The sequence below is a fragment of the Zingiber officinale genome, chromosome 2A, assembly GCF_018446385.1.
Source record: "Zingiber officinale cultivar Zhangliang chromosome 2A, Zo_v1.1, whole genome shotgun sequence".
Classification (NCBI taxonomy): Eukaryota; Viridiplantae; Streptophyta; class Magnoliopsida; order Zingiberales; family Zingiberaceae; genus Zingiber; species Zingiber officinale.
This window is the reverse complement of record NC_055988.1, coordinates 104,024,212-104,044,638: the sequence shown is the minus strand read 5'-3', so window position 1 is coordinate 104,044,638 and position 20,427 is coordinate 104,024,212. Positions and strand designations below refer to the sequence as shown.

General features: G+C 36.7%; 1 long non-coding RNA gene and 1 other non-coding gene across 2 annotated transcripts; both read right to left on the bottom strand.

Annotated features, from left to right (window-relative positions):
• Positions 1–1,201: 1,201 nt before the first annotated feature.
• On the bottom strand, positions 1,202–4,236 carry LOC122039848. The gene is made up of 2 exons (XR_006128406.1): positions 3,987–4,236; positions 1,202–1,475 (listed from the first exon to the last, which is right to left on the bottom strand). It is a non-coding gene; the product is annotated as an uncharacterized LOC122039848 (long non-coding RNA).
• A 10,913-nt stretch (positions 4,237–15,149) lies between these two features.
• LOC122044543 lies at positions 15,150–15,266 on the bottom strand. Its single transcript, XR_006129582.1, has one exon. It is a non-coding gene; the product is annotated as a U5 spliceosomal RNA (small nuclear RNA).
• Positions 15,267–20,427: the final 5,161 nt, after the last annotated feature.

Below are 20,427 nucleotides of genomic sequence, written 5' to 3'. Positions count from 1 at the left end.
CTAGTAATCTAGGTTGAGAATGACCCCAAGAGGAGCTCATAAGGATTGTCATGTTAAACCTTGCAGGTGGACTTAGTCCGACATGACAATAAGGTTGAGTGGTTCTACTCTTGGACTAAGATATTAATTAAGTGAGTTGTCAGTAACTCATTTAATTAGTGGACATTCATTATCTTAAATACAGGGAGACTAACACACTCATAATAAGAAGGAGCTCAAAATATAATTTGGGATTGATGCGGTAGTTCAATAATAATTCTTTAGTGGTATGAATTATTATTGATGAAGTTAAGTTGTGTGTTCGGGGCGAACACGGGAAGCTTAATTTCATCGGGAGACCAAAATCAATTCCTCCTCTCGGTCCCTATTGTAGCCTCTTGTATATAGAGATTTATATCTACCACATACCCACTTCTTACCCACCTTTATACCCATCCTATTGGAGCAGGCCAAGCAAGCTTAGAACCCAAGCTTGGGCCGACCAAGTAAATAGGGTGAGTTGAGTTGGTGTGGCCTGCCCTAGCTTGAACCCAAGCTTGGTGTGGTCGGCCACATCACATTAAAAGGGATTTTATTTTTAATCTTTTCTTAATGTGGATATCATGATTTTAAAAGAGAGTTTAAAATTTAAATCTTTCCTTTTATAGCTTTCTACAAAAGATTAAGAAAAGATTTGAAATTTTTCCTTATTTGTAGATTGAAAGGTGGGTTTTAATTTTAAGAAAACTTTCCTTTTTTAACCATGTTTATGATTTAAAAGAGAGTTTAAAAATTAAATATTTCTTTTATAAGTTTCTACAAAAGATTAAGAAAAGATTTGATATCTTTCCGTATTTGTAGATTGAAAGGAGATTTTAATTTTTAGAGATAACTTTCCTTTTTGAAAATTATCCACATGTTTAAAAGAAAGATTTTAATTTATAAAAATTCTTTTTTACAATCTACCATGAAGGGAAAAATTATTGGAGAAATTTTTTATAAATTGTAACGACCACCCTTCTTATTACTACTACTACTCTTTAAGAGTGACCGTTACTTAACTACTAACTCTACTTAACCGGTATGATTAAATCCAAATGGAAACCCTACCGAAAAATTTCGACAGAGTCTCCCCTGTACCGGTGACCTTAAACTGATATACATACAGAATATACATCAGCCACAGGCGGTTGGAACATATATCAACAACTCACGCAGTAAATAATCCAAAACAAAAGAGAACTATATTACTCAAGATCCCAAATCATCTACTATGTCCTAATAACATCAAAATAACATATATCATCCCAATTACTAAAATGCAGAAACTTAATAATGAAATACAACTTCTTACTTCCTAATTTTCTTATCATCCTAAATAAAGAATTAATCTAGACATATCCTTAACTAAGTCCCAAGGCTTCCATAGTCCTGGCATCACACACCATCCACACCACCTTGTCACCTTCCTTGCTAGATCTTTTCCTTTCCTTTATCTGCAGTAAGAGGAAATGCAGTCTATAAGCAAAATTTGCTTAGTAAGCGCTATCTAACTCACAAAAACACGAATATGCATGTGTACAGAAAGAACTAGAAACTATATGCTCTAAAAGAAAGTAAAGCATAAACATAACTGCTCATGTCAAACTAATAGCAAAGAAAAGCTAAGGAATCTACTCATGTAATTCTAATAGCTAATCATGCTGTTTATCTAATAGGTAAACATGAAAAACTACTCATCTACTAGATAAACATGGTAAAATAAAGAACTAAACTTACTGATTTTTAGAACTATATGAAACTTATTTCATTTGTTCTAAACTTAATCTTTAATACTTTATGTTTATGTAAAACTCGTTTTACTTGTTCAAAAACTTATACTTATAATACTTCAAAATAATAATCAACTTCTTCTTGGGCCCGGCAACTGTACTTGCTTTTACTTTTGTAACGACCCGACCCATTTGGCGGCTCATTTGGAGGCCCATTTGGCGACCCTCGGGTTGTCGACCGTCGACCGTCAGTCGTGCCATTACTACTAGGTTATCTAAACCTAGGGACGACTATGGGAGACCAGCCCAAAGACAACTGAGAGTCCAGTACAGTGCCACTGATAAAAGTAAAATACTTGTTATCTTTTAATACTTCTAATATATAATGCCTTGACATTTTAATAAGCACCTTGTGTGTCAAAATCCCTAAAGTCTTGACTTTGGGATATACTTAAGGCCTTGGCCTTTTTCTTTCTTTTCTTAATCTTTCTTATACTTTTCTTATAAAAGAATGCTTCTTACAAAACTAAAATGTTTAAACAAATTCTAACACTGCAATGCTTAAACAAAATCCGCATACAAGTTTAAACAGAAATCTGCATATTAAGCTTAACTAAAATCTGCATATTAAGCTTATCTAAAATCTGCATACTAAGCTTATCTAAAATTTGCATACTAAGTTTAACAAAATCTGCATACTAAGCTTATCTAAGATCTGCATACTAAACTTATCAAAAATCTGCATCTTAAGCTTATCTAAAATCTGCTACCACACCTAAATCTATTCCTTCTAATCTGTCCGGAAATTCTGCAGTCAACCCAAGGAATACAATGCACACTAGGAACCTTCTTTAACACTTTGAAAATCCATTTTATCTACTACAAACCGAAACCTCACAGCAAGCTTCAAAAAAACTGTTTGTGCATGGTAGAATATAGGCTACAATTCTAATTGTTCATGATACATACAACATGGTTGCTGGACAAAAAGATGAAACTCCAAACCTAGCATTCTTCACATGAACAACACAATTGGTTTCCTACTCATTACTGATTGGAATGCCTTTGGGACAGCTGACGATAAACTAGAATTGTATGCTTTCTTAGGGTGTATACTGATCTAGATGCATAAAGCAATCTCAGGTGTTAGTTAATTCTAGTTTCTTCATTAACCATCTTATAACTCACACATCAATCCCAATTGTCCAGCAAACTGAAACCAACTCAGAAAACAACCAAGAGATCTAAACTGCACTAAAGTTCTGCATACTACGCTACAAAAATCTGCTAGCAATACTTATGAAAATCTGCGTACAATACTTATAAAGAAAATCTGCACTATAAATACATGGCTGCTCATGCTTATTAAAATAGCAAGGAAAACTAACTGTATGCTCCAATTTAAAGAACTATTAGAAGCAATGGACACATATATGCATTTATATCAAATAGCAATGGGCACATATATGCATTTATATCAAAATCCGGAACATGAACAAGGACTATCCTGCTCACGACAGCCACAAAAGGAAGGACACCAAACTGCAGCTAAGGGAAAAATGAAACTTCGTGCTTACTGGAATAACCAACAGAATCCGTAAGGGTTAATATAAGTTCACAGCAGTAAAGGCTCTAAACAAAAACAACATCTAATAAAATTGTTCTTATCAATTTTAAGCTATCAGAGACTTGGTTCAGGTGGTACCAATTGGTAAGTTTCCATGGCAGCAAACTAATAAAGTTAAGTTATAACCACTAATACTCTAAACATCGCTTATCTAATGATTTGTGTTCTTAAACTCATCTCTTGCAAGCTGCTACACACCCAATCAAATGAAATGCAGCCACCCACTGCTGTACAGAAGGAAAGACCCGAAATCCAAATCCTGAAGAACCCAATGAACACATAGCAATGTGTATAATTACAAATAGTATAGAATTTGCTACTGGAACCCAACAAAAGTAACAATCCTGCTTCAGGTTTAGTACTACGGCAAGGAGCAAAGAAAAACCAATTTACCAAAACCTACATGCTCCACATACTAATCCCCCTCATGTTCTTTCTTTGAAACCCACGGCAGCAAGCCTTAAACAACAATCTCCATAACAAAATTCGGAAACAAAACGAAACAAAACTCTTGGAAATCCGAAATTCCTCACGGCACATTCACAAAACAAGAGATACTCTAAATCAAAGGCTCGAAACTATCTTACCGCAGGTGAGGAGTGACTTACCATGCCGTTCTTGAACTCACAGCCGGAAAAGAAAGCCTCTAGGGTTCGGAGAACTTGAAGATTCAACCTTTCCTTCGTGCTTACTTACTCTTCTCGACGAGGGGATCACGAAGGTGAAGGAGATCCTCAAAGTTAGCCACTCGCCGGCGCCGGAGACGTGCCCTAGCCTTTTCTCTGTTTCCGCCCGAGAAGAGGAAATCGCGGCGTCGGGAGCGAGAGAGGAGGAAAATATTTTTAGGGTTCGGGAAAATAAAACAATTCCTTTTTAAAACTAGAGTTTCATTATCAACTATACCTTAAATAATTTTACTATCTATTTTTAAACAAAACCAACCGCAGCACACTTGGTTAGCCAGGTTTTAACCAAGTCAGAGATCTCGGTTTCGATTCCTCAGCCGCGCACTTTTATTTCCAATTTATTTTACTGTTCCTAACTACTACTTAAATATATATCGCTCCATATATGATTAACAAAACATACGTAGACCAGATGGTTGGGCTGAGTTCGTTAAGACTTAGGTTTGGGTCCGTGATCTTGGGTTCAAAACCCGGCTTCAACATATATTATTATTATTATTATTTTTACTTCTTCCTCTTGGTAAAAATACCAAACGAACTCCAAAAATTGTGTAAAAATAATCTAAAAATTTCTAAAAATCTCTAGAATTTGTCTATAGCATTTCAAAATATTTTTGAATTATTTTTGGAGCTCAAAATAAGGAAATTTGGGTCGTTACAATTCCTCACACCTTATAAAAAGTTCGTCCTCGAACTTAGAATAATTCTAGATCTCTCTGTCTCATACTATTCTTACGCTCCTAAATAATTTCCTCATGCTTCTGGTTTTAAATAACTTTCACTAATGGTACTCTTTGTTCCTTAGTCTCTTAACTTCTCGGTCCTCTATCATTCATATCGAATCATATCCATTAGTGGTCCTTGGAAGACCTGTTATAAAGTCTCTGGAGACCATAGGTGCACTGGTCACACCAAATGGCATGACTACAACTTCGTAATGTCCATATCGGATACTGGAAACTGTTCTGGACTCTTCATTCTCCTTTCACTTTTAACTGATGGTTCCTAGAACGCAGATCTATTTTAGAGAACACTATTGCCCTCTTTAGCTAATCAAATAGATTATCTATTCTGGGAAGAGGGTACTAGTCCTTAACTGCTACTTTGCTCAGTGATCTAAAATCTATGCACATCCGCATAGATCTGTCTTTCTTCTTATTGAACAACTCTGGAGCTCCCCGGGGTGAATGACTAAGGCGGATAGAACCCTTGTCAAGTAGCTCCTAAAATTGTTCTTGTAACTCTTTTAACTCTGCTGGAGACATTCGGTATGGAGCTTTTGAAATTGAACTGGTATCAGGAAACAACTCAATTTCAAACTCTACTTCTCTGTTGGGAGATAGTCCAGGTAGCTCTTCTAGAAATACCTCTGGGTATTCGCAGACTACTCGAACGTCTTCCTGCTTGGGTCTTTCTTGTTATCATTGTCCTTCTAGTTCTAATTACTTAACTAGGGTTTCTGACTCTCCACTGTCTTGTCCTCTATCTTAACATCCAATTATGCCAAGAATAATACCTGATATCTTCTCTATCCTTTCTAAACATACTTATGTATATATGAATATAAGAGAAACACAACTAAAATTGTCTCTATTCTTTCTAAGCATATGTATCAAAACATAAAAAATTAAACATGAATTTTCTTCTTTCCTAAGCACATATAAGCAGATACTCTATACTGCAAATAATAAAGAAAGCATAAAAGAAAATTAAATACTTTCTTACTTGAAGACGGCAAGGATGGTGCTGATGTGTGATGCTGGAGAATGTGAACTGCTCTGATACCAACTGTAACGACCACCCTTCTTACTACTACTACTCTTTAAGAGTGACTATTACTTAACTACTAACTCTACTTAACCGGTATGATTAAATCCAAATGGAAACCCTACCGAAAAATTTTGGCAGAGTCTCCCCTGTACCGGTGACCTTAAACTGATATACATACAAAGTATACATCAGCCACAGGCGGCTGGAACATATATCAACAACTCACGTAGTAAATAATCCAAAACAAAAGAAAACTATATTACTCAAGATCCCAAATCATTTACTATGTCCTAATAACATCAAAATAACATATATCATCCCAATTACTAAAATGCAGAAACTTAATAATGAAATACAACTTCTTACTTCCTAATTTTCTTATCACCCTAAATAAAGAATTAATCTAGACAAATCCTTAACTAAGTCCCAAGGATTCCATAGTCCTGGCATCACATACCATCCGCACCACCTTGTCGCCTTCCTTGCTAAATCTTTTCCTTTCCTTTATCTGCAGTAAGAGGAAATGCAGTCTATAAGCAAAATTTGCTTAGTAAGTGCTATCTAACTCACAAAAACACGAATATGCATGTGTACAGAAAGAACTAGAAACTATATGCTCTAAAAGAAAGTAAAGCATAAACATAACTGCTCATGTCAAACTAATAGAAAAGAAAAGCTAAGGAATCTACTCATGTAATTCTAATAGCTAATCATGCTGCTCATCTAATAGGTAAACATGAAAAACTACTCATCTACTAGATAAACATGGTAGAATAAAGAACTAAACTTACTGATTTTTAAAACTATATGAAACTTATTTCATTTGTTCTAAACTTAATCTTTAATACTTTATGTTTATGTAAAACTCGTTTTACTTATTCAAAAACTTATACTTATAATACTTCAAAATAATAATCAACTTCTTATTGGGCCCGGCAACTGTACTTGCTTTTACTTTTGTAACGACCCGACCCATTTGGCGGCCCATTTGGCGACCCTCGGGTCGTCGACCGTCGACCGTCGGCCGTGCCGTTACTACTAGGTTATCTAAACCTAGGGACGACTATGGGAGCCCAACCTAAGGACAACTGAGAGTCTAGTACAGTGCCACTGATAAAAGTAAAATACTTGTTATCTTTTAATACTTCTAATATATAATACCTTGGCATTTTAATAAGCACCTTGTGTGCCAAAATCCCTAAAGTCTTGACTTTGGGATCTACTTAAGGTCTTGGCCTTTTTCTTTCTTTTCTTAATCTTTCTTATACTTTTCTTATAAAAGAATGCTTCTTACAAAACTAAAATGTTTAAACAAATTCTAACACTGCAATGCTTAAACAAAATCCGCATACAAGTTTAAACAGAAATCTGCATATTAAGCTTAACTAAAATCTGCATATTAAGCTTATCTAAAATCTGCATACTAAGCTTATCTAAAATTTGCATACTAAGTTTAACAAAATCTGCATACTAAGCTTATCTAAGATCTTCATACTAAACTTATCAAAAATCTGCATCTTAAGCTTATCTAAAATCTGCTACCACACCTAAATCTATTCCTTCTAATCTGTCCGGAAATTCTGCAGTCAACCCAAGGAATACAATGCACACTAGGAACCTTCTTTAACACTTTGAAAATCCATTTTATCTACTACAAACCGAAACCTCACAGCAAGCTTCAAAAAAACTGTTTGTGCATGGTAGAATATAGGCTACAATTCTAATTGTTCATGATACATACAACATGGTTGTTGGACAAAAAGATGAAACTCCAAACCTAACATTCTTCACATGAACAACACAATTGGTTTCGTACTCATTACTGATTGGAATGCCTTTGGAACAGCTGACGATAAACTAGAATTGTATGCTTTCTTAGGGTGTATACTGATCTAGATGCATAAAGCAATCCCAGGTGTTAGTTAATTCTAGTTTCTTCATTAACCATCTTATAACTCACACATCAATTCCAATTGTCCAGCAAACTGAAACCAACTCAGAAAACAACCAAGAGATCTAAACTGCACTAAAGTTCTGCATACTACGCTACAAAAATCTGCTAGCAATACTTATGAAAATCTGCGTACAATACTTATAAAGAAAATCTGCACTATAAATACATGGCTGCTCATGCTTATTAAAATAGCAAGGAAAACTAACTGTATGCTCCAATTTAAAGAACTATTAGAAGCAATGGACACATATATGCATTTATATCAAATAGCAATGGACACATATATGCATTTATATCAAAATCTGGAACATGAACAAGGACTATCCTGCTCACGGCAGCCACAAAAGGAAGGACACCAAACTGCAGCTAAGGGAAAAATGAAACTTCGTGCTTACTGGAATAACCAACAGAATCCGTAAGGGTTAATATAAGTTCACAGCAGTAGCTAAGGCTCTAAACAAAAACAACATCTAATAAAATTGTTCTTATCAATTTTAAGCTATCAGAGACTTGGTTCAGGTGGTACCAATTGGTAAGTTTCCATGGCAGCAAACTAATAAAGTTAAGTTATAACCACTAATACTCTAAACATCGCTTATCTAATGATTTGTGTTCTTAAACTCATCTCTTGCAAGTTGCTACACACCCAATCAAATGAAATGCAGCCACCCACTGCTGTATAGAAGGAAAGACCCGAAATCCAAATCCTGAAGAACCCAATAAACACATAGCAATGTGTACAATTACAAATAGTATAGAATTTGCTACTGGAACCCAACAAAAGTAACAATCCTGCTTCAGGTTTAGTACTACGGCAAGGAGCAAAGAAAAACCAATTTACCAAAACCTATATGCAGAGCTAAACGAGTTACAAGAACAATTTCAGGAGCTACTTGACAAGGGTTACATCCGCCCTAGTCATTCACTTTGGGGAGCTCCTGTGTTGTTCGTTAAGAAGAAAGACGGATCCATGCTAATGTGCATAGATTTTAGAGCGCTGAGCAAAGTAGCAGTTAGGGACAAGTACCCTCATTCCAGAATAGATGATCTAAAAATGGCAATTGTATTCTCTAAAATAGACCTGTGCTCTAGGTATTATCAGTTAGAAGTGAAAGAAAGTGATACACCCAGAACAGTTTCCAGGACCAGATCTGGACGCTACGAGTTTGTAGTCATGCCTTTTGGTGTGACTAATGCACCAGCGGTCTTTATGGACTTAATGAACAGAGTGTTCAGAGAATACTTTGACAAATTTGTCATCGTATTCGTCGACGACATTCTAGTCTATTCAAGAACCCCAGAGGAGCATGTCACGCACTTGAGAATAGTATTGTAGGTCCTTCAGCAAAAGCAGCTTTATGCTAAATTCTCAAAGTACGAGTTCTGGTTAGAGCAGGTGGCGTTTCTAGGTCACATGATTTCTAAAGAAGGTATTTAAGTGGACCCAGCCAAAATAGAGATGGTCAACAAATGGCATAGACCCAAGAATGCCAGGGAGATCAGAAGCTTCCTTGGTATAGCTGGGTACTATAGGAAAGTCGTGGAGGACTTTTACAGGATAGCATCTCCACTAACGGCCTTAATCAGGAAGAACAAGAAGTTTGAATGGTCAGACAAATGTGAGCAGAGTTTCCAAGTGCTCGAGAGGAGACTGACCAGTGCTCCTATTCTGACAGCCCCAGAAAGTGATAAGAGTTTTGACATCTACAGTGATGCTTCCAAGATGGGCCTAGGAGCTGTACTCATGCAAGAAGGAAAGGTTATAGCTTATGCTTCCAGACAACTCAAAGATTATGAAAAGAACTACCCCACTCATGATCTTGAGCTGGCAGCTGTGGTCTTTGCACTGAAACTCTGGCGACACTACTTGTATGGAGTCCAGTGCAGAATCTTCACAGACCATCAAAGTCTTAAGTACTTCTTCACTCAGAAGGAGTTAAACATGAGACAGCGTAGGTGACTAGAGTTGGTCAAAGATTATGACTGTGAAATCCTCTATCACCCAGGCAAAGCTAACAAAGTGGCAGATGCACTAAGCAGGAAATCGAGTGCATCCTTGATGTCTTTGTCATCATTAGCCCTACCACTGCAGAAGGAGTTGTCAGACTTTGGAATGGAAATTATTTATGTGCAACTCTCTGCATTGACCTTAGAGTCTACTTTGCTTGAGGATATACAGAGAAAGCAAAGTGAAGATCCAGATATTCAGAAGATCAAGCAAGGGATACAAAAAGAAGAAGATACAAAGTTTCGAGTATCAGACAGTGGAATTCTTTATCAGGGGATTCAGTTTTTCTCAAGGTTGCTCCAATGAAGGGAGTGATGAGATTTGGCAAGAAGGGCAAATTAAGTCCTCTTTATGTAGGACTCTACCTGATCACAGAAAGGATTGAGAAAGTAGCATATGGACTTACCACAAGACATGTCAGCAATACATAATGTATTTCATGTCTCCATGCTAAAGAAGTGTCTCCACGACCCTAGCCAAGTGATTCAGCCTCAGTCAGTGCAGATCCAAGAGGATCTTAGTTATGAGAGCAGACCTACACAGATAGTGGACAGAGCAGTTAAGAGATTAAGAAATAAAGAAGTACCACTAGTGAAGGTCATCTGGCAGAACCAGAAGCACGAGGAAGTCACTTGGGAGCGGGAGGACAGTATGAGACAGAAGTATCCAGAACTATTCTAAATTCGAGGACGAACTTTTTATAAGGTATGGGGGATTGTAACGACCCAATTTTCCCTATTTCAAGTTCTAAAAGTCAATAAAAATATTTGGAAATACTTTTAAAATATTCTAGAGATTTTTAGATATTTTTAGAGTATTTTTACGTAATTTTTAGAGGTCGTTTAGTATGTTACAAAAAGAAAGAAGTTTTGACCAAAAATGTTGAAGGTGAGACTCGAACCCATGACCTCCGGCCGAACCCGACCTAACCGGACGCAGCCAACCAACTGGGTTGCGCTCGTTTTGTTAACCAAGTATGAGGAGAAAGAAATTTAAGATGTAGTTATAATGGAAATAACCCTAAGTATAAGGATTGGATTTCTTTTCCCTAAACCTATTTTTCTTCCTCCCGAAACCTCTCCTTTCTCACTCGCGACGGCGCCAACCCTTCTCGGACGAAAATGCAGCGAGGCTAGGGCATTCCGGTGGCCGGCGAGCACTCATCTCCGAGGGGTCATAACACCATTGAGCTCCTCTCGTCAAGAAGAGACGCGGACACAAAGGAAATGTCGAGATTTAGAGCTCCACCCGAACCCTAGAAGTCTCCTTCCTCTCCTTCGGTTGTAAGTCCAAGCAAATCCATGTAAGTACTACTCACCTGTGGAAGGAGTTGTTCCAAGCTTCGATTTTCTTTCTTACTTCCGGATTTCACAGTGCCGAGTAGTATTGTATGCTAGAGCTTTTCCTTTCTTTGCTTTGTTTATCTGGCCGAATTTCTAAGGTTGAGTTGCTGTGCCGAATTGCCATGCTAGGGATTCCTCGTGGTTTCGATCACACCGGTTAAGTAGAGTTTATAGTTAAGTAACGGTCACCTTATAGAGTAGTATAGTATAGTAAGAAGGGTGGTCGTTACAGTTGGTATATTGTAACGATCAGGCCCTCTTGGCCCATTTGGCGGCCCATTTGGCGACCTCTCATGTCGTCAATGTTGGTTGCTACTCGGAAAACCTAGAGATTCCACTGTACAAAAATTTTGTACAAAGGTCTGAACCTTTTCCTAGCTACTATGTGTTCTTTTAAATTAAATTTTGGATCGCCTGCGGAACTTAACACGTTTGATCCAAAACTTAATCTATTCGTTCTTTTAGGTTTTGACTTGGGTCTCCTGCGAAACTTAACATGTTCGACCCAAATCACCTTAAGTTATTAATTCCATTAAATATTAATTTTCATAATTGGTTCCCAGTACTGACGTGACGAGGCACATGGCCTTCTTGGATATGGGAGCAACCACCACCGACTAGACAAAACCTTTTATAGAAAGCTAATATTTAATTTCCTAAAATAACTTTAGGTTAACCGAAAAGAACAATCAAATCACAAGGAAAAAATAAAACAAAAGAACACAACATCGAAAAACATATTCGAAATACTAGAATCGTAAGCCTCTTGTATTTGGTATTATTTCCATAAATAACTAGCATGATGCGGAAAAGAAAAACTACTAGTTATACCTTCTAGAAAGACCTCTTGATCTTCTACTGTATTCCTCTTCTAACCTCGGACGTTGTGTGGGCAACGATCTTCCGAGATGAGAAATCACCAACCACCTTCTTCTCCTCCTAGCTAGGTTCGTCCACAAAAAGCTTAACCAAGGATGAAGAACAAAACACCAACCAAGCTCCAAGAGATGCTAGCTTTCTCTCCTTCTTCTTCTTCTTCTTCTCCAAGTAGTATCCGGCCGCCACAAGAGCTCCAAGCCTTTGAGAGTTTCGGCCACCACAAAGAGGGAGAGAGGAAGAGGATGGTCGGCCACTCCAAGGAATAAAAGAGGGAGAGAAATAATAGAGGTTGTGTCTCATGAAGGCACCCTCACCCCTTCTTTTATATTCCTTGGCCTAGGCAAATTAGGAAATTTATTTACAATAAAATTTCCTTAATTCCCTTGACATGATTTAATTGAGAAAAATAAAATAAAATTTCCCCAATTAATCTCTAATGGCCGGCCACATCAAACAAATAAATTAGACAAGTTTTAATCAACAAATAAAACTTCCTAATTTGTTTCTGGAAATTTTAAAAATAAAATTTCTCTTCAAAAATCTCTTCATGGTTGATAAAAGGAAATTTCTATAATTTTAATTTAACAACATGTGAATAATTTTTAAAGAGAAAATAAAATATCTCACCAATCTATAAATAAGGAAAGAGATTTAATTTCTTTCTTTAATCTTTTGTAGATATTTTACAAGAGAGATATTTTAATTTTAATTCTCTTTAATAAATTATATCTTCCACATAATAAAAATTAAAATTAAAATTCTTTTTTAATTTAATTTGGCCGGCCCCTCTAGCTTGGGTTCAAGATGGCCGGCCACCCCAATTTATACCTAGGCCGGCCCTAGCTTGGTTCCCAAGCTAGCTTGGCCGGCCCCCTTTGGGTGGGTATAGAAGGTGGGTATAGGTGGGCATAGTACTCTATAAATAAGAGGCTACGATAGGGACCGAGAGGAGGAATTAGTTTTGGTCTCCCGATAAAATTAAGCATCCCGTGTTCGCCCCGAACACACAACTTAATTTTATCAATAATAATTCATTCCACTAGAGAATTATTATTGAACTACCGCACCAATCCCAAATTACATTTTTGGGCTCCTTCTTATTATAAGTGTGTTAGTCTCCCTGTGTTTAAGATATCGAATGTCCACTAATTAAGTGAGTTACTGACAACTCATTTAATTAATATCTTAGTCCAAGAGTAGTACCACTCAACCTTATCATCATGTCGGACTAAGTCCACCTGCAGGGTTTAACATGACAATCCTTATGAGCTCCTCTTGAGGACATTATCAACCTAGTATCTCTAGGACACAGTTTCCTTCTATAATCAACAACACACACTATAAGTGATACAATTTCCCAACTTATCAGGCTTATTGATTCATCGAACTAAATCTCACCCATTGATAAATTAAAGAAATAAATATCAAATATATGTGCTTGTTATTATATTAGGATTAAGAGCACACACTTCCATAATAACCGAGGTCTTTATTTCTTTATAAAGTCAGTATAAAAGAAACGACCTCAAATGATCCTACTCAATACACTCTAAGTGTACTAGTGTAATTATATAGTCAAGATAAACTAATTCCTAATTACACTACAACCTTTCAATGGTTTGTTCCTTTCCATTTTGGTCGTGAGTTACTGTTTATAATTTATAAGGTACTGATAACATCATCTTCTATATGTGACACCACATACTATGTTATCTACAATATAAATTAATTAAACAACTACAAACAAATGTAGATAAATTGGCCAAATGTGATTCTTTATTTAACATAAATGTTTACAAAAGCTTAGGCTTTCAGTATACATTCCAACAGTCGACCGTCGGCCCTTATGTCGTCGGCCCATTTGGCGACCTCTAATGTCGTCGACCGACGACCCTTGGCCGTGTCGTTACTCACTAGGACTTTCCACCCCTGGTCAGTGGATTTTTGCCTCCCCCAGGATTCGAACTCTAAACTTCCAGGCTTAAGTATTAGAGTTTATGAATCCTGGTAACCAAGTGAGATGATCTCTAATACTTAAGCCTGGAGGTTTAGAGTTCGAATCCTGGGGGAGGCAAAAATCCACTGCCAGGGGTGGAACATTAGAGGTCGCCAAATGGACCGACGACATAAGGGCCGACGGTCGATGACATGAGAGGTCACCAAATGAACTGTCAAATTGGCCAAGAATATCGGATCGTTATAATAACAGGCGTCTTTTTATCATGTAGAGATTGGGCTTCCGTCAGGAAAATCACTTTTTCAACTTCGAGCAGAGAGAATTTTGAGTGTTCAAAAACTCGCAGCTCAAGCAAATGATGGTGAATGTACGACTCTTTTAAGCTTATTTTTAGTCTGCTAAACAGAACAAGGCTTTTAACTTTGAAGTTTGTCTGATTGACCTTATTCTATTACTTGAAATAGTTGATATTATGCCGATCCACTTGTACATAATGACCAGCCCATTTAACTTTGAAGTTTGGATGATTGAATCCGTAGGATCAATCATCAATCCTTCAAACTAAGAATCCGCTTTCAATCCCACTCTCATTTCCACTTTCATTCCCCCCAACCAAGTACCCTCATTATGTGTAAATTTTTCTTTCATTCAACTTAAAAACAAAATTATTCTCATTCATTATATGTAAATTTTTCTTTCCTTATGCATCCTAATTTAACCTTCCTAATGCATCCTAATTTATCTATCTTTATATTTTTTAAGTAAAAAAATTTAAAATGAAATATAATTTTTCTTAAATACAGTAAATTAAGGATGATGGTTCTTTCATGCAATAAAAAAACATCCTTAATTTCATGTGATTTTCCCTAGCATTCAATAATATTTATCTGTAATTAATGTATCACAAATAAATATATCATTCGTGAACTGGCGGGCTAGAGAGGAGAATCATTTCATTAATTTTGTTCTATAAATAATTCAAAACTCAGGAGAACTAATTAAACTCAAATATTTAATATAAAATGAAAAATAAATTATTTAATTACCCTAAAATATTGAATATTATAAAACAGTCAGTTATTAGACGACACCACCTTTCATAATATTCATTAATTAACAAAGTACTAATATTGTTAATTTTAATAAAAAAAATTTAAGTTCCTAGTTTAGTGAGGTTCTTTTTTTAAAGAATCTCCTCCAAAAATTGGCGTGTGCTACTTATAGTGGCGAACACACGGTATTCTTTAGTAAAAGGCGAAAGAATAATTCGCTATGTGTTCACCACGCAGCTGCGTGACTTTCCCCGGATGAACCACGAACCAATTTATAGTCATTCTCGTAAGACGCAAAGCGACAGCTTCCGATGTGGGACTATAAACTAGCCAAACTCTTAATTCCCCGAAGTCTCTTCTCCTCGCCTAAGACACAAACCAAAAACCCCATCAACCTCTATCGCGAAACCCTAGTTCACAAACCCCGCAACGGCAACCCACTTCCCTACCCTGAGGCTGGAGAAGCAACTCTTGCGTAGAGCATACAACAGACGCTGAAAGGACTGGGTTTAGTGGATCATGACCGATCAAGAGTGTACCAAGGAAGCAATGGTATATCATTTCCTTGATACAACTGAAGATTACTTTCCTGATCTCGGTTTCATTCATTAGATTTAACCACTGATAGTTGTGTGATTGTAATGTTTGCAGTTTGCTTCTTTCATTATACTGTTCCGATGCACAATGGTTTTTGGTCCTTTGTTCAAAAACATTCAAATAATCTTCTCACGTATGAGTAGTGCCATTTCGCTCTAGGAAAGCAAATCCTTAATTGTTTCATATGTGAATAATGTTAATTCTGTCTTTGAAAATCGTAAATATGTTGGCTTGGAAGCTAATCAGGTGAGGTTTTCAATTGCTCCAAAGATAGTTAACTTCACCATCACACAGTCATTAATTTGTATTTATTAATTTTGTTCCAGGTGACCTTTTCCCAACAAGGTACCCTTCCCTGTGTGTCTATGGATGAGAGATTTATCAGGGAGACTATAATGTCTTACTGTCATGTTATCGTTGAAAAAGAAAAAAAATAATAATAATAAAAAATGTGAATGAAAAGTGGTGAAGGGGGTTTCATTGTAACTTTTGAAACTTTTGATGTTTCATTATTGGGAATAGAGGTTTCTTTATATTTTTCCCGTGAGGTGATCCCCTGTAAAAGGGAGCATGGATCTTAAGCAAAAGATAAGAAAAGAAAGATTGAAAGCCTTTTCATCCACCTTCCTTTCCCCCTTTTTCTTCCTTATCGCTTGTTTCTTCCACTCGATGGGACCCCAGTGATAGCATTCAGCTATTTCTCAGTTCGCCGCAACTACAAATGCTAGGTAGAGATTGCGGTTTTAATATTGTATTCTAGGAAATAGACAACTCACAAAAACCTCAAAGTACTGAGGAGGTGGGGTGAATCTATTTTAAAGAATCTGCGTTAAACGCAGACCTCAACTCTTCAATTCCCATGCACTCTATACAGGCACTCAGTTTGGAATCCCAACTGCTCAGTTGGACGTTTGACTGACTCAACTGGCGTGCTTCCCTACTCGGTTGACTAGCTTTCCAATTTGGCTGCGTACTTCTTGACTCAGCGACTTACTTCCTAGACTCGGCCCTTAGCCGATAACTTAAAATTATTAGTTCAAACCTCTCAACAAATAAGTCTAAATTTATTTTGTAAATTCAGTTTCCCCCCCCCCCCCCAAATCTCTGGCGATATATTTTGTAACAATCTTAAAACAAAATTGTTTCTGTTGAGATGGTCACAGAAAGTGTTGAAGTGTAATAGACTCATCACATGAAGGCTCCCTCCACCCCGATTGGAAATGTTCCAATCAACCATGGGGAAAGGTCAGAGAAGTTCACTAGATTGAACTTCAAGAGATGACAGCAGAAAATGCTCTTCTGCTTAACCACACTCAATCTGGCCTGGTTCTTGACCGAGGACCCTCCCAAACAAATTGAGGATGTTGATGTTCATACCATTAGTGCAATGGAGGCATGGACTCATTCTGAGTTCTTTTATCGAAACTACATCCTCAACTGCCTTGTCAACTTGTTATATGCTGTGTATAGGATGAAGAGAATGACTAAGGAACTATGGGAGTCCTTGGATAAGAAGTATAAAATGGAGGATGCGGGGCCAAGAAATTCATTGTGGGTCGATTCCTAGACAACAAGATGGTTGACTCCAAGACGGTGATCAGTCAAGTCCAAGAGTTTCAGGTGATCTTGCACGAGATCCACTCAGAATGTATGATTGCAAGGGAAACCTTTCAGGTGGTTGTAATCATTGAGAAGTTGCCTCCCAGTTGGAAGGACTTCAAGAACTACCGAAGCACAAACGAAAGGAGATAAACGTGGAAGAATTCATTGTTAGACTTCAAATTGAAGAAGACAACAAGATTTCAAAGTGAAAACTATTCTCTCAGGCTACTGTGAAAGCTAATGTGGTCGAGCACGGTCAAAACTTGAAATGAAAGAACCCCAAGGCTTCCAAGATGGGACTCAGAGGAGGCATAAATAAGAAATTTTCTGGTAAGTGCTTCAACTATGGTCGAGTTGGTCACAAATCTTTGGAGTGCAAAAAGATGAAAAAGCAGGAGGCCAACCTGAATGAGGGACTAGAAATAGACGACTTATGTGTTGTGGTCTCTGAACTGAATATGGTGAGTTCAAACTCATGACAATGGTGGATCGATACTGGAGTCACTAGACATATCTGCTGCAACAAGGAACTGCTCCACAACTTTGAAGAAATCAAAGATGGAAAAAAAATATTCATGGGAAACTCAGCAACCTCAGACATCATTGCCCAATATAATGGTGATTATGTCTAAGGTTAATAAAATTACAAACTCTTCCATTTATATGCTTGAGTCTTCATGTTTATGGCATGGTAGACTAGGGCATGTTAACTACGATGTGTTGCATAGATTAATTAACATACAAAGCATACCTACATTCCTCCTTGACCCAAAACACAAGTGCAAAATTTGTGTTGAAGCGAAAATGACAAGGTTTTCAACATATTGAAAGAAGCAACGAACCACTCGACCCAATTCACACCGACGTGTGCAACCTAAAAAGTACACCAACATGTGGTGGAAATAATACTTCATCACTTTTATATATGATAACACAAAACATTGTTATGTGTATCTTCTTAAAAATAAGGATGAAGATATAGAGAAATTCGGTCTCTATAAGAATGAGGTTGAAAATCAACTTAATAAGAAGATTTAGGTGGTTCAAAATGACTGAGACGGTGAATATGTTTCATCATTCACTGAATTGTGTATTAAACATGGAATCAGACACGAAACAACAGTTCCTTATATTCCTCAATAAAATAGAGTTGCTGAGCAAAAGAATCAAACTCTAAAGAAGATTATGAATGCTCTTCTATTGAACTCTAAACTGCCAGAGTCCATGTGGGGAGAGTTGTGTTAACAGCTAATTACCTTTTAAATAAGATGCCCCCCCCCCCAAAATAGATAAGGGTCCTTATGAGTTGTGGAATGGAAGAAACCCGTCCTATAAATATTTGTGAATAAGGGGTGTCTTGCTAAAGTTTTGGTGCTTGATCCGAAAAGGATTAAGATAGGATCAAAAACTATTGATTGCATATTTATTAGATATGCACATAACAACAGTGTGTATTGATTTTTTTGTATATGAGTCACAAATACGGATATACATAAGAACTCAATAATAGAATCGAGAAATGCATCATGAATCGAGCATGTGTTTCCCTATACGACCCGAGAGGATGCTAGCTTCTCAAAGTGGGTATATGAAACACAAGAACAAGAAGATAATAAACCAGTTGAGGTTGAGCTCAAATGAAGTAAAAGAGCTTGGGTGGAAAAATCTTACGAAACAGATTTTATCACTTTTATGTTGGAAAGTGAGCTCCAAAGTTACTCAAAAGCAGAGCACTCTTCTGATGGATCTCACTGGAAAGAGACAATTGTATCTGAGATAGATTCTATCTTGCAAAACCACACTTGGAACATATGGATCTTCTTCCAGGAAGTAAACTACTAGGTTGCAAGTGGATCTTCAAGAAGAAAATGAAGTCAGATGACAAGATTGACAAGTACAAGGCCAAATTGGTAATCAAAGGATATCAACAACGAGAATTCCTTGATTACTGTGATACATATTCTCCAGTATCAAGAATAATTTTCATTAGAGTGTTGTTCGCTATTGTCATTCTATGGAATCTGGAAATACATTAGATGGATGTTAAGACAATCTTTCTAAATAGAGATTTAGAAAAGGAAATCTACATGGAACAACCTGAAGGATTTTTTATGTCAGGACAGAAAAATAAGGTTTGTAAATTGGTAAAATCATTATATGACTTGAAACAAGCACCAAAGCAGTGGCATGAGAAATTTGGCAATGCCATGAAGGAATGTGGATTCAAAATGAATGAATGTGATAAATATGTCTACATAAAAGCCATAGAAAATGATTATGTCATCTTGTGCCTATATGTAAATGACATACTTATCATCGGGAGTAATGATAAGATAATCAAATCCACTAAAGACATATTGAACTCAAGGTTTGACATGAAAGACAAGGGTCTAGCTAATATGATTCTAGGAATCAAAATTCTTAAAACAATAGAACTTGTTCTTAGTCAGTCTCATTACGTAGACAAGATTCTTAAAAATTCACCAAGGGTGATACTGCATTAGCATGAACATCGATAAATATGAGTCAACATTTATCAAAAAATCGAGGAGAAAGGATCTCTCAGATAGAATACTCTCGAGTGATTAGAAATTTGATGTACTTGATGAGTTGTACAAGACTAGACTTAGCCTATGTAGTAAATAAACTGACTAGATACACGAGTAATCCCAGTGTTGAGCACTAGAAAAGGATAACAAGAGTATTGAGGTAATTAAGGTATACTCGTGAACATGGACTACATGATATGAGATATCTTACTGTGATCGAAGAATATAGTGATGCGAACTGGATGTTGGATTTGAACTGACACCACTGAAATTGGAACAGGTATAGGCACATGATAAGGATAAGGATAAGCATACATCCTCGAGCTCTGGTATGATAGATCACCATATGATGCATCAAAGTTATAATAAGAAGGTTTCAAGTATGATGAACTTCGACCAGAATCAATCTCAGCTAAACTCTCCCGCATATCTTGATAATTATGAGCTTTCTTTTGTTTGTCACCCTTATATTGACATTGATATTGAATAGCACTACTTCTAGCTCCATGATCATAATCTTGAGTTACATGTGTATAATCTTTCTTGCATGTCCATGGCTCCAGTACTAGAGTAGGGGGAATATCATTTTTACCACTAGATGCATCACCACTATCATCACTTCCATGAGTACTTGCACTACAATCAACATTGC